Genomic DNA, 14256 nt, shown 5'->3' on the forward strand with positions numbered 1-14256 from the left:
CTTGCACTAACGATAGATGTGTTCAATAGTGACCGCTTTCTGGCCGAGCACGTCCCGATTGTGTAATGCCGAAGAGCTCGTGTGTCACACCTGCCTCTTTGCTGCTGATATGATGGCAGGTTCGGCGTTGCAACTCGGGCTTGCGTCTGTCGGGAATGGCTCGGCTGCTCTGCGCACGATTCCGCGTAACCTGGCTTCCCGCTGTCAATAAACCCCGTAGCAACGGTGTCTTCTACTTGCGTACTCGTTCGCCATAGATGTCATATGCCATAAACGACATAACTTGGCAACCTACCGAGATTTTTCTAGATGGTCTTTTTTTTTTCAATCATTCCATTCATACTGATAACCTATATTTCGCAAGCATTAAATATTTTTACAACATCGTTAACGAGTTTCTATTCAACCAGTCTCTTTTCCTTAATGTCTTCAATATCGACAGCAGTTTCCTCAACATCCTTAGCGATCTGCTTAAAGTCTAGCCTGGGTTGGTTTCAACGTACCCTAGCATAAGAAGCAAGCTGAAGTACACAACCGTGTCGATCACAAAAAAAAAAAATGGTCGTGGGAAGGCCCGCGCTACTAAAGACATTGTTCGCGCTAACACACGTGCCACGTTTACCCAACTGCACAATGTAGGTGAGGGGGTTAATTTGAGACCCAAGTGCGGGTAGCGCTGCCATGCCCGGTCACGACCGCGTTGACGGTGCGGCGTTATCAAGTTTGGCGGTATGGTTGCGCTGTGTCGATATGTGCAGAGCGGTCCACACGTGTAGCCGTTTGGGGTCGTACCACTTAATCCGACGAAAGGTGTGGCAGGGAGCAGCATCTGGCGATGTGCTCCTGCGCAGTCAAAGTCGCATCGAACCGCACCGCTTGTTCCACGTGCGCCGGCAGATCCGGCGCGAACATTAGCTGCAGAACGTAGAACTGGTCAATTGGTCAATTAAGAGGTGAATGCTGGCAGCACTGCCATGCTCATGCCTTGCTGAACAAGAAACTAAACCAGCGATCAAGATGCATACACCCTGCGAATAAGTGCACAGGACGATGCTGGTTGAGTCGCTTGATAGTAAAACGAGCATCGTCCTATGCTCTCTGCTGTGTATGCGCCTGGTTAACTGGTTTGATTGCTCCTTCGGTATGTACCAACTTCCCCCAGCACTTAGCCTTGCTGCATCTTATTGTTCCAGAATCTTGACCTCTGCTTTCGATTGCAGCCCACGTGTAAGGTGGATATCCAGCGCGCTGCTCCACGTTTGCCATCCTCCCGACATCCCCCTCAGGAGATGGCCTAGAGCACCGCTCGTACAGTGACCGACCGTTCCCCGTCGCCGGTGCGGTCTCGCTGGCAGATGAGATTGCTCATCGCCTTTCTTTGCTACGGGCAAGTACCACGCACATACCACTCGTACTACGGCTGTGTCCTCGAGTGGTCAAAAAATCGTCTTAGATTGGCCTTCCCGTTCGTTACATAAATTCGTTTCATCGCTTGGACAAGTATACGACAAAGTAAATAGAATACGAGGAAAACCAGGGAATACAAGCGCTTGTCGCTACCTGACTACGTCCCTGTCCTCAATATTTTGCACTCGACCAATAGCGGTAACCTATCGTTGTCACTAAAATAAAAATGAAATGATGTAAAATTTTCCGCGCTTTCTCAAAATTTTTACCTGGACTACCAGTACTTACTTATTTATTTATTCAGTTACCTCACAGGCTTCCGAAGGAGCATTGCGTGAGGGGAGGATACAGGGAATTAGCAAAAAGGAGTACAAAGTGCACATTGTTAGCGAGTAAACGTGCAACAAGTCTCTAACAATGTGAGCGCAATACAAAACGTTTCTTTTAGGCGAAGAAAACCCTCCTAGCAGTTTGTTGGGTGAACTTGGATAGCCCAGGAAAGAAACCTGGCATCTAAAAAGCAGAAAAAATAACTTTGTACTACCTAAGCCTAGGGGAAACAATATGGATCGGTAGCTTGCCGAAATGTCTCTACGACTTTGCTTGCTGAATTTCAGTTTCAGTATTAGAACCATTCACGACAGCGGAAAGAGGTCGAGGCTCTCTGCCGTAATTTGTCCTCGGTTTTTCAGGTTTTTTGTACATATCTTAGCCTCAGTATTAATGTCGCCAGTATGCACGTGTGTGGTTGGACTGCGAATAGCAATTTGTAACGATCTCTGGAATTCTTAGTAATCTGTTCCTCGGCAACATTGAAACGAAAGGAAATGCTTTATTTCGTCGTTCGCCTTTTATTTTAGTACTAGAAGTTGTGCCGCACATGCCAATAAATACTCCATCTGTGGAGTATAAAACCTGCATCTAAGTGGCATTTGGTGTCGCCCTTCCTAAAGCACCTATTCTATCAGATGACTTCATGTTCAAATTGCCAACATGGCCATTCCAAGGTAGTCGTGAAAAGCATCCAATATTATTATGCGGTTTGTCCGCTCTATATGATCAATGCCCATAGAGACCTAAAGGGTTTACTCCCGTGATTCGAAACCTTCAATACTCGCTTCGCTTTGCTTTATGTCCTTCAATTGAAAGTCGTTCACATCTGGCAAATTTGGCCACTCCCTTAACCACCTGTTTGATTACATTCGTTGTCAGCACTACATGAAACAAATCATGTAATCCGCGTACAAAACATTTTTTCTATTGGTGGAATGGCAGCGATATTTACCTATTAAGCAAAAATAAAAGCGGCCTTAAATACCTTTGTTACACCTTCAGTCATTGACATTGGCTTGGAGACTGCTGCACACGTGAAACACATTGGTACAATTTTGGGTAGATTTTCATTGACATAATGTCCCCACCCACTAATTCTATAACATCCTGAAGAGTACTCTCCGTGGTTGCTCAGTGGCTATGGTGGTAGACTGCTGAGCACGCGGTCACGGGATCGAATCCCGGCCGCGGCGGCCGCATTTCAATGAGGGGCGAAATACGAGAACACCCGTGTACTTTGATTTAGGTGCACGTTAAAGAACCCCCAGGTCGTCGAAATCTCCGGAGTTCTCCACTACGGCGCGCCTCATAATCGGAAAGTAGTTTTGGCACGTAAAGCCCCATAATTTCATCTTAATTTAAGATCCTGAAGAGTACTTAGTATTTGACTTCATCAAAAGCCCATGTTAGGTACAGAAATATTCATACTGCTGCATTCAACTACCGTTCCATATTTTCTTATTGCTTCCTTTGTTAGCAACATTGGTAGCTCAATGAACTTGTCCTGTTCGACACTCCACTGGTGTTGCGAAATGCTCATGCTTTTTCAAGAAACTGAGAAATATTTCTTTTCGTGCAAAACGCTTTGGTATGTTCTAGTGGAAATGCTCAGTACGGATACTTTCTTTTCAGGATCCCGACGTCTGCGTTCGATTGAGGCCCATGAGTCGGGTTATCCAGTGTGCTGCTCCCCGTTTGCCATCCTCCCAGCGTCCCCACCTCGGGAGATGACCTAGAGCACCACTCGTACTCTGGCCGACCGTGTTTGTCAAATTACATTCCCTCAGCCATGGCGTCCTTGCTGGCAGTCGGAACCTTGCTCCTCGCCCACCACTGTACTGGTGAGTATCGCGTACTGACGTCTCGTACTATGACTCTGTCCTCGAGTGGTCGACAATAAGCCCGCTGATTTCGTTTCGCAGATGACCGTTTTCGATGGCGGTGAGCGAGGAGGACGTCCGAGGCAGTCTTGTCAAAAGGTGGGAAATCTTACATATTGTGGCCAATATGTCCGAGCTCTCGGGGGAAATGATTCTGGCAGTGAAAACGTGTTCTATTTTATGACTTCAAATGGGCTTTCTCGATTTAATGTGCTGCAGTGTACAGATATGGGAAGTAGCAGTTATATTAGCAGACAACTGAAGTCAATGCGACATGCCTGAATTATCACACGAACGCTATTTTGCGAGATTTCTAAATGTCATCTTGCGTGTGGCCAGCTTCGGCTACGCTTTCTGCAGCTGACTTCAAGTTGCAATGACTCATTACAAAAGGCTCACGTCAGAGACCTCGGCCACTTTTTTTGTCTCCAGTGCGAGTGAGACTTAATTTTGAAAGCAGTTTCAGCAAAGCTAGTTAGATCTTTCGTTAAAGCGCTGAATCGCTCTACTGCGGGGTGATGACTACCAGCTTCATACGTTTCGGGCCATGTGTTCAGACAAAACGTGGCCATGTATAACAAACTGAACATCGTCTATTTTTATTTTCTAGGCCCAGTATGGCGCTTGAAACATGACGATGAAAAGCCGGAAGTGTAGCTTATTCACACATAGCTTTCTTGATTGCTATTACATATTGCTTGAACGTGTGAATAACTGACACTAGCACTCGATGTCCGAGGTTTGAAAGGAATTTTATCAAGCCACTGTACCTGGTTACGAAAAATTTTTTTTTCAACTGCCGGCTACTTAAGCGCACATATCTTGGACTCCATCGTGCTTGTTTAGCGTTTCCTTGTCGAATGGGTTTAAGTCAGCTGCAGGGTATTTGGCCTCAGATTCTCAGCGACTTCCTCACAGCGTATACGTTTTTCTGAACAAATATGGTCTTAGCGTATGGAAAATTTTCGCCCACATATGTGGCAAAAGTACACGTGACAATTTGGCGGCACTGGTTTCTGCTCAAAATTCTAAGTTTTTTTTTTTTTGCCTACGTTCCAGATCAGATACTTTTGAGCAACACTCCTTCCATGGCTGTGCCAGTTTGCACGTCGGCTGGCAACTGGACATGTCCAAGTCTCAGCGTGGCCACCAACTCCAGGACCTGCGCGGCAACCCCTCGTCATGGCGAGCGTCGTCTCTGCGAGCTTCGCATCGAGCGTCCTAAACGCTCACCAGGTGCACTTTGTGAATTTCTTTTAGATGGTCTAGCTGGCGAGGGTGGCGCACGCCTTAGAGAAGTTAACTGTTTGTTCACTTGCGCTAGCTAGCGCTCACTAGGGTGCATAGCTACAGTACAAAATTGCTTAGCTGTAAGCCCGAGGTTTCATGGGCATGGCTTGCGGCCACACGGGTCTTCTCCATGCCGGAATCGAAGAGGACGGGCCACGTGTTGCGGGGTGGCGGTGTATAGCTTCAGGTTTAGCTTGCACACAGGCTTAGCTTACACTGCGCAGGCTACAGCTGATAGCCGTCCTCTTACGACTGCGTCAGGGACATGGACCCTTCCGAATGGCCTTGCGACCCGACCCCACTATTTCGTGACAAGGTAGCCCGGGCGCGTCAGTGCTATCGAGCGAAATGTGGCATCACGGAAGCAAACGCCATTCTGAAATAGCCTCGCCAGCTTTTAGCTATTGCGGCGACCTCACGTCGCCTACGGTCGGGAGCGCAGCTCGGCCGTGCAGCAGCTACGGTAAGTTGTCCATTTCTTTGCGGTTCCAGCTGTTTTTTGCGGGTTGCTTACGTTCCTCCTTGCGTCGCAGTTGATGACCTTGATCACCACTCGTGCAGTCACCGACCGTCCTAACTATTTCGCATTCCCTCGGCGGTGAAGTGTTGCTGGTGAACTGGAATTTGTTCCTCGCCCGGCCCTGCTCTTGGCAAGTATCATGAACACTAGAATAGTAGTATAGCTTTGTTCTCGAATGTTTAACAAGCCCCGCCTGATTTCAGGTTCTTACCGTCTGCTTTCCATTGCGGCTATTCACAAGCATATCCAGCGGGCGCTTCTTCACATCTAGTCTCTGGCCGTGTTACGTCTGCATTTTTCTCGCCGGTGGCTTTCAGCTAGGAGACCGAGATTCGTTCAACTCCCTGCACTACTTGTGACAAGTACCATGTATACACTCCAATGGTACTACGGATGTTTTCTCGTGTGGCGTATAGCCCTGTGGCATTTAAGCTTCCGAACGTCTGCTTTTGAGTGAAGCCGTGTTTTTCTCTGACGGCTATGGTTCGCGTTCTGTGCTCCTTAATCCTGTTGCTACACTTGCCGGTTCCGCAAGTACAAACTTTGTGGGCTTCCGATGAAATTTGCTGTCGAATGTAATTACTATGCAGACCTTCGAGGTTAGGTTTATGCTTCGGAAGACTTCCTTCGCCAGTTTCCAAAAGGATTTCGTATGTCTCTCTCCGAGTAAGACGACGTTCAATTTCTTCCGTTCCTGATTATATTTCTTAGCTGAGTTCATTTCTTTACCTGTAATTTATTTCGTTTACTGGGAGTGCCACATTTTTCACAATGCTGTTGTAACTCTACGTAGTCTTCACTTTTGTCGAAGGTTGCCGTCCTATACTTCAATGTTTCCTCCCAGTTTTCTGGTTCCGCCCATCGGGTGCGCAGAAGTTAGAGGAATCCATCGGTCCATCGTGAACTTGTGTTAACGATTGCTTCTTAATTATACCACCTACTTCGTGTACTCGGGTATATAGTTCTCCATTATGCAATACACATCGACCGATCGCTTTTTGCAGTAGACTTGAAAACTAAAAATGCGCCTTTCATAGAAACCGCCCCCACACGCTGTTTTGCGGAGGAAATTTCCACTTGGTAATAGGTCATAAATTCAGTTGTTTATCGACAGTTGTTGTGACCGCATTAAATTCCTTATTAGTTCTCCTGAAAGCATTGCGTTGTTGCTGATCACATTCATATTCGACCTGAGAAACCCCGAAAATAGTGTAGACAACCGATGTGAAGGTCTCCAACAGTTTCGCAGTACACACCTCTTGTCACGGCACATGTAAAAGTTGCTACACATTTTGGCTATGTCTCACTTCTTTGTTTTTAGTAGCTGCTCCCAGCGCATCGTTGACACGTAGACCAGCTATTTCAAACAATGTGGTCTTCGTTACTCTATCCTCAAGGAGAGGTACTTCCTCTTACAAGGATTTGGCATTGTATCTTCGCTACAGAAAGCAGTGTCGTATTCTTTCACTTATTTTTGTCCTCCGATTACCCGAAACCTTGTTATTACCCGCGCCAGTGTACCGCGTGCTCCACCGTGGAGTTTGTCCATATAGGTGTCGCACTAATATTAGATTTCTTCCATTTACATGTGATTGGGTGCTGCTCCTCTTGTGATACGGGCCCTACCGAAGGCGCCCTTGAAGTCTCATTGGGTCTTTATCTTAAAATATCTGGTATTCGCCTATTGTCTGCACATTCGCTTGCTTGCTGAATTTCTGCAATTTTGAATTATACACACTTTGATCTAGCCAAACGAGGCAGGCTTCGGCGGTTTTTATTTCTTATGCTTTTAACGGAGCGTTGAACTTGTCCTCTAATATTCACGGAACGAAGCATTCACGCATTTGCTCTCGAAATATTCAACTAAGTGCCGAACCTGTCAACTTCAATGCCTAGTCTTCAGATCCTTTTCGGCGTATGTCCGACACGAGAATCATCTCTTTTCCTTTCATTATTAACCGGTATTTTGTAACAGCTATTTGGTCTGTAGCAACTGGGATCCCTACCACAAAATTGTTCACTACATCTTTTCTACAGTGACTCCTGGTTTATCTGCTCAATTTTTCAGTACTATTGATGTATCCCCATTGGCCTCCTACTGAGTAATCCTTTTTTTTTTTGTCTGTGTTCAACGGTTGCTTCATACATTTCCTTTCTCCAATGCAGCACAATTGTACAAGTGGTCCGATACTTTATTGTTGCTCGCAAGTTCTACTTTGCGAGACTGACGACGGTGTTCATTGGAGCTGCTCTGTTCTTTGCCAGGACCAGCACTGTCTCCGCTCTGATATAATAGTACCATGAATGCTGCACTTGAATACACCGCCGGATTTGCATCCTAGAAAAAAGTGTCGGTGCTTACGTTCCGTTTCTTGTTGTCGATGCGCTTTGAGGCATTTAGTCCTTTATCTTCCTCGGTATATTTCTCCATAGATCATTTATCTTCGTCTGGGAGAGGGTTATTCCAAGATTCCGGTTTTTCTGCAGTCATTGAATACAGATATTAGCTGTTGCAGTGCAGGACGTTAGAAATTCCAGCCGACCAAATATATTTTACCTGGCTTGAAATGCTCATCGATTCGTGAGCATTTCACTCGAGTCTTCATATCCATGGGAAAGCAGAATACCGTCGGCCGTGTCCCAGTTCATTCCTAGAATACTGGTCTGGCTTGATTTAGTAACAATGGCACGTTGATGCGAATTTAAATTCTCCTTCCTTCACTGTTCGATTTCAATTTCCTAAGAGTCATTGCAGCTCGGAGAACTTTTCTTTTTTTGCTTCTATGTATACACGCCTTTTGGCTGGTTTTCTTACGTTCCAAACATAACTTCATCAACGCAAATTCAATTACGTTTGCTGTCATTGCAAGAATTTCTTGGAAAATTCATTAACAGTGCTGGCACATCTGCATTCAAACTTCCTCCTGTGTGAACACAATCATTCAGAACATTCCTGATCTTAACCACGAGGCGTCAAATTCTACGCTTAATTTTCTTGGTTGTCGGTCTTCATGAATTGCTTGATGGTACGATATGGTAGTTATTAGTCAGATTCTTCCGAACTCGCTCGTTCTGCTTTCCAGGTGTGAAGCATCTCGCATTGAACAGTTCTATTTTTATCTCGCTGCTGCATTTGTCTGGTGTCTTCGAGACAGTCTTCTGATTGCTAATTCGTTGGTTTCCTCGTTAACTTGCTCTCTCCATCCTTCTGAACAGTCCTTGTAACTACATAGTCCACTCTATGCATCGTTTCTTTCTGAGGAGCTAAGCCAGTATATTCCGCCTTCAAAAACTTCAAAATGTAAGTCGTCAGTTTCTGCGGCGTCAAGAATCATGGCGAGTCGCGCGTTTCGCACTTCTCTTCTACACCACATGGGTCAGGCACAATCCAGTCTGGTATTTTCTATTTCCCATGGTATCTTTGTTTCGTCTTTTCACTGGACTTGTCTCCTCGACCTGCACACTACTGGTAAGTGTCGTTTACACGGGACTGGTATTACGACTGTGTCCTCCAGTGTTCAACAAATAAGCACTGTGTCGTTACAGGTTCTGCACTCCTGTTCTGAATTGTGGTCCACAAGCGTACCCAACGCGCTGTTGCACGACTCTACGGTCTGCGCTCCAAAAGATTACTTCGGGCACGAGCATCACCTGTTCAAGGGGCGACTGCTATTGCTTCTACATCTCTCGCCAGTGGCGTCCTGCTGATAGACTGTACTTATCTCCTCGCCCTGCACTACTACTACTGGTAAGTGTCGCTTACACGGGACTCGTATTACGACTGTGTCCTCCAGTGTTCAACAAATAAGCACTGTGTCGTTACAGGTTCTGCACTCCTGTTCTCAATTGTGGTCCACAAGCGTATCCGACTTGCTGTTGCACGACTCTACGGTCTGCGCTCCAAAAGATTACTTCGGGCACGAGCATCACCTGTTCCAGGAGCGACTGTTATTGCTTCTACATCTCTCGCCAGTGGCGTCCTGCTGATAGACTGTACTTCTCTCCTCGCCCTGCACTACTACTGGTAAGTGTCGTTTACACGGGACTCGTATTACGGCTGTGTCCTCCGGTGTTTAACAAATAAGCACTGTGTCGATGCAGGTTCTGCACTCCTGTTCTCAATTGTGGTCCACAAGCGTACCCAACGCGCTGTTGCACGAGTCTACGGTCTGCGCTCCAAAAGATTACTTCGGGCACGAGCATCACCTGTTCCAGGGGCGACTGCTATTGCTGCTACATCTCTCACCAGTGGCGTCCTGCTGATGGACTGTACTTGTCTCCTCGCCCTGCACTACTACTGGTAAGTGTCGTTTACACGGGACTCGTATTACGGCTGTGTCCTCCGGTGTTTAACAAATAAGCACTGTGTCGATGCAGGTTCTGCACTCCTGTTCTCAATTGTGGTCCACAAGCGTACCCAACGCGCTGTTGCACGAGTCTACGGTCTGCGCTCCAAAAGATTACTTCGGGCACGAGCATCACCTGTTCCAGGGGCGACTGCTATTGCTGCTACATCTCTCACCAGTGGCGTCCTGCTGATAAACTGTACTTATCTCCTCGCCCTGCACTACTACTGGTAAGTGTCGTTTACACGGAACTCTTATTACGACTGTGTCCTCCAGTGTAACAAATAAGCACTGTGCCATTACAGGTTCTGCACTCCTGTTTTTGACTGCGGTGGGTACCTAGCACGCTCCTGCACATGAGATTACAAAGGAGATTACATCGGGCACCAGCATCAGCCGTTCCATGAGCGACTGCTATTGCTTCTAAGTTCTCTCGCCGACGGCGTCCTGCTGGCAGACTGGACTTAGCCTGGCGCCCTTACACTTAATTCTGGTAAATATCGCGTACACACGACTGAACTGCGCCTGCGTGTTTTCGAATGACCAACAAACAGCGCGTGTGTCATTCCAGGTTCCCAGTGTTTGCTGTCGCTTGTGGCGCAAGAGAAACGTTCCAGCACTCTCATTTACAAGAACATTCCTGGCCTTGCCTCACGAGAAACTACCTTCAGCCCCGTGATCCTGCCGCGTGCTTTATACAACATGCTACCTCACACTAGTGAACGCATCGCACGCCTGTCTTGGCGGTGTCCTGAACTGTGTTGACGGCGTGTTCATGCTCTGAAGGACTGCGCCGGGTCACCGCCACGAGACCGTCCATCGGATGTGCTCCTACAGTTCGCTGTTGCCTTTTTCTGCAGGCATGTTTAAGTTTCGTGTAGCAAGCTTTTCTGTTTAGCAAGAGTGGCACTTTGCTCAGCGAATGGATAGCGCTTCTACGACTCCGGTTAATACGAAGCAGAACAGTAAAGCTCTGGTTAAGTGGACACCACTCGGTACTTAATGACTGTAATGTTTTCATGAGCCGATCTGTGAATTTTTGGTGGCGAGAGTAATGGACATTCATTCATTGTGCTCTTCCGTAGTGTGTGTGTGTGTGTGTGTGTGTGTGTGTGTGTGTGTGTGTGTGTGTGTGTGTGTGTGTGTGTGTGTGTGTGTGTGTGTGTGTGTGTGTGTGTGTGTGTGTGTGTGTGTGTGTGTGTGTGTGTGTGTGTGTGTGTGTGTGTGTGTGTGTGTGTGTGTGTGTGTGTGTGTGTGTGTGTGTGTGTGTGTGTGTGTGTGTGTGTGTGTGTGTGTGTGTGTGTGTGTGTGTGTGTGTGTGTGTGTGCGCGCGCGCGCGCGCGCCCTACTCTGTACTCCTTTTTTTCGATCGAGAAATCCGCTCCGCTGCTACCTGGCGCACTTAAAATTTGTTTTGGTAGCATTTCCAACGTCACAGTTGCTTCACTTTCCCCGGTTCATTCCTGTTCAAAGGTTCCTGGTTTGATGGTTTACAATCGTCTATGGACATGCGCTTTCGGATTGGTAGAACCGCTGGTTTCTTTGGCTTTGGTCCATGGATTGATCTGTCCTCGTTTCAGCATTCAGCGGATTTGTTCAGGCGCCTTTCTCCTGCCAGAAACGGTCTTCACACATTCTCGTTTCTTCCACGTCGCTCATCAGACTCGAAAAGATTAACATGCCACTACAAAAGGGCACAATGTCAATGAATGGGAAAGGGGAGGGTGATTCTCGCCAACAAAGATTTCCTGATTTGCTCATGATAATGACGTCCATCTTTAAGACTGGTTGGTTGTGAAGGTCACCGGGCTCACTGTTTCTAGTTTTCTTTTGTCCTTGACTCATCAAATGCTTTTGTGGATCTACATGGTCCAACTTGTCTATTACCTGTCGTTTGTTTATTTGACAGTGCCACCCGCTGTCGTCGCTTGTTCGTCGCTTACACTGCGCCGTAGCTCGATATTTGTGTCCACAACTATCGCGTACTCTGCATGATAGGCAAGAATACTGAAGCGCCATGGCGCCCTTAACGCGACGGTGATGTCGTTGCCTGCTGACTGTAGTTCAGATTACGCAAACTTCTGTAATTTCGCGATTAAAGTGCACCACGTGAGCCATTGTCAAACAACTGCTTCGAAGGGGCTACACGTACTCCCTTTATGCCAAGTCGTGTGTAAACGCCTAGAGAAGTGACGTGCACGAGCACGCTCAAAAATCTTGATTAGAAAATGTCCGCTTGTTTTTTTTTTTTGTGTTGAAGCGAATTAGGTTTACCAGAGTTTCCCCCATACTTTTTTTTTTGCTGTACGTTGTCTTTCCATTGCTCTCCGCATGCACCTGAATGCGTTTGCGTTGAACAGTGATTGAATTTGCACATGCTACCATTGTTGTCCTAATCTCGATATAAGGGCACACACTTGATTTATTACGGATTACTTCCGTTCTCAACCTGTAATAACCTTACTTCTGCGTTGCTCGATAACAAAAAAAAAAGCACTGTCCTTGGTATATGTTCACGCGTGCCGCGTTGCTCTGCATTTCTTTTTTCGCTGCTTTCATACGCTGTGATGAAAGCCGAGCAACCACGCATGTGCAGTTGTGCTCACTCGAATGCATTTTTTCTTAACCTCTAACATACACACAGAGCAATGGAGCCTTACTGTAGAAAGTCTTTTTATTTTCCATCTTAAGTTACACGACAGTCTTGCAATTGCGCCACACAATACTCGCAATCAGTTTACGACTAGTGTGGTGATTTGGACTTCGTGATAGGCATCCGCCGTGGTTGATTAGTGGCTATGGTGTTGGGCTGCTAAGCACGAGGTTGCGCTATCGAATCCCGGCCACGGCGGCCGCATTTATATCGAGGCGAAATGCGAAAACACCTGTTCACTTAATTTAGGTGCGCGTTAAAGCACCCCAGGTGGTTAAAATTTTTGGAGTCTCTCACTGCGGCGTGCATCATCAGATCGTGGTTTTCGCACGTAAAACCTCACAATTTTTGTTAGTATGTGTCATTGGAAGTGTTTTTTGTCTAAAGCAAATGGTACGTAAACGTAGAGAGAAAATAAACCCACACAGCACTCAATAGTTCGCATCACGACAGCGATGCACGAAATAACTGCACATTGAGGTCATGATATTGGAGGATGTGACGTGGTATATATAGATAGTCGTCCAAATGTGTTTTAGTCCCTTCCGTGCGTTTCGCATCCAACTGGGAAAGTTCGAATACTTGCGCGTTTTCTCGTTTACTGAGAACGAATGCCGGAATCGTTTTTTTAAATCTCCCAGCGAAGGTGCTCTACTACGCTTACCCATTTCAGATAAGTTTTACAGCTTGAAGCTATTTGCAGTTCAATGTATGCAAAGAAGTCTGTTGCTGCGCCTTGACTTATGCTGTTACTTTCGGTTTATTGATATAAGGAAACTGTTGTCAGTTTTGCATTTTTATACGCCGAAGTATCTTGAAGCTGAGAACTTACCTGTGCTATGTAAATTTCTGTATGTATTTGGCATGTATTGCTGTACAAATGTATAATTGTATATTAATGCACTGTATATATGCTGCTGTTTGCAGCATCTGGGATTAAGTCCAGTCAAGTAGCATTGAATCGCTTATCTCCATTGACTTAACAGTCGTGTTTTGCGCTGGTTGTACTGAGTACTCATTGCATTAAACTGCACCTTGCCCAAATCATCTGTCAAAATAAAACGTCCTATCCTTGTTGCCCGTCTCACTAACTCCATGTAGTGCATAGACTGCCGTGCCAGCCAACCGTAATGGCACATCCGCTGTCTGCAACTGGTGAAGCGACACCGACTGAATGGGAGCATCACTGGGAGCCACTCAGAGCGTAAGAAGACTGGCTTTCTATGAACTCTCTCCGTTCTCCACCTTTCCGTTGCATTGCTAGCAGATAGAATGCTGGCGTTTTAGGACACTAACATCCGGAATTAAACAAAAAAAAAAAGCTAATGTGGCGCAAGTGATACAGATCGAAACGTTTGTTATGCGTATGTATTTAATGGACGGCTAAAACTGTCACTATAGCAGTCCGAAGCAGCTGACCCGTCGCAGTAGCCGAGTGGCTCTTGTCTTCCGCTGCTCAGGTCAAGGGTTCGATAACTGCCGCGGCAGTAGCATGTCGATAACGGCCGAAATTAAAAAAAAGAAAATAGTGCTCGTGTACTTAGTTTCAGATGCGCCCGAAGTAACCCCATGTGGTCAAAACTCAGTCCCCTGCTACGGCGCGTCTGACAATCGGTATGGTTCAGGCACGCAACTGAACGCCTAGAATTTCAATTTATTTTCCATTCCACTGGATGTCAATTGTTAGACCTCGATGCTCTCAAGTATACAGGTTCTATATCAGACTGGAAATGAACACAAGATCTGGTAGTCACCTGTAGTGTGTACAACGTAGGCATGAAAATGCCCATCAAAGCAAATGGTACGAAATACCGTTCCCACAACTAC

General features: G+C 46.4%; 1 long non-coding RNA gene across 1 annotated transcript; it reads left to right on the forward strand.

Moving 5' to 3' along the window:
- The first annotated feature begins 9256 nt into the window (after nt 1–9256).
- Nucleotides 9257–10939, forward strand: LOC142584441 (uncharacterized). The gene is made up of 5 exons (XR_012828788.1): nt 9257–9454; nt 9532–9730; nt 9808–10006; nt 10082–10269; nt 10348–10939. It is a non-coding gene; the product is annotated as an uncharacterized LOC142584441 (long non-coding RNA).
- Nucleotides 10940–14256: the final 3317 nt, after the last annotated feature.

Source organism: Dermacentor variabilis, chromosome 6 (genome assembly GCF_050947875.1).
Source record: "Dermacentor variabilis isolate Ectoservices chromosome 6, ASM5094787v1, whole genome shotgun sequence".
NCBI lineage: Eukaryota > Metazoa > Arthropoda > Arachnida > Ixodida > Ixodidae > Dermacentor > Dermacentor variabilis.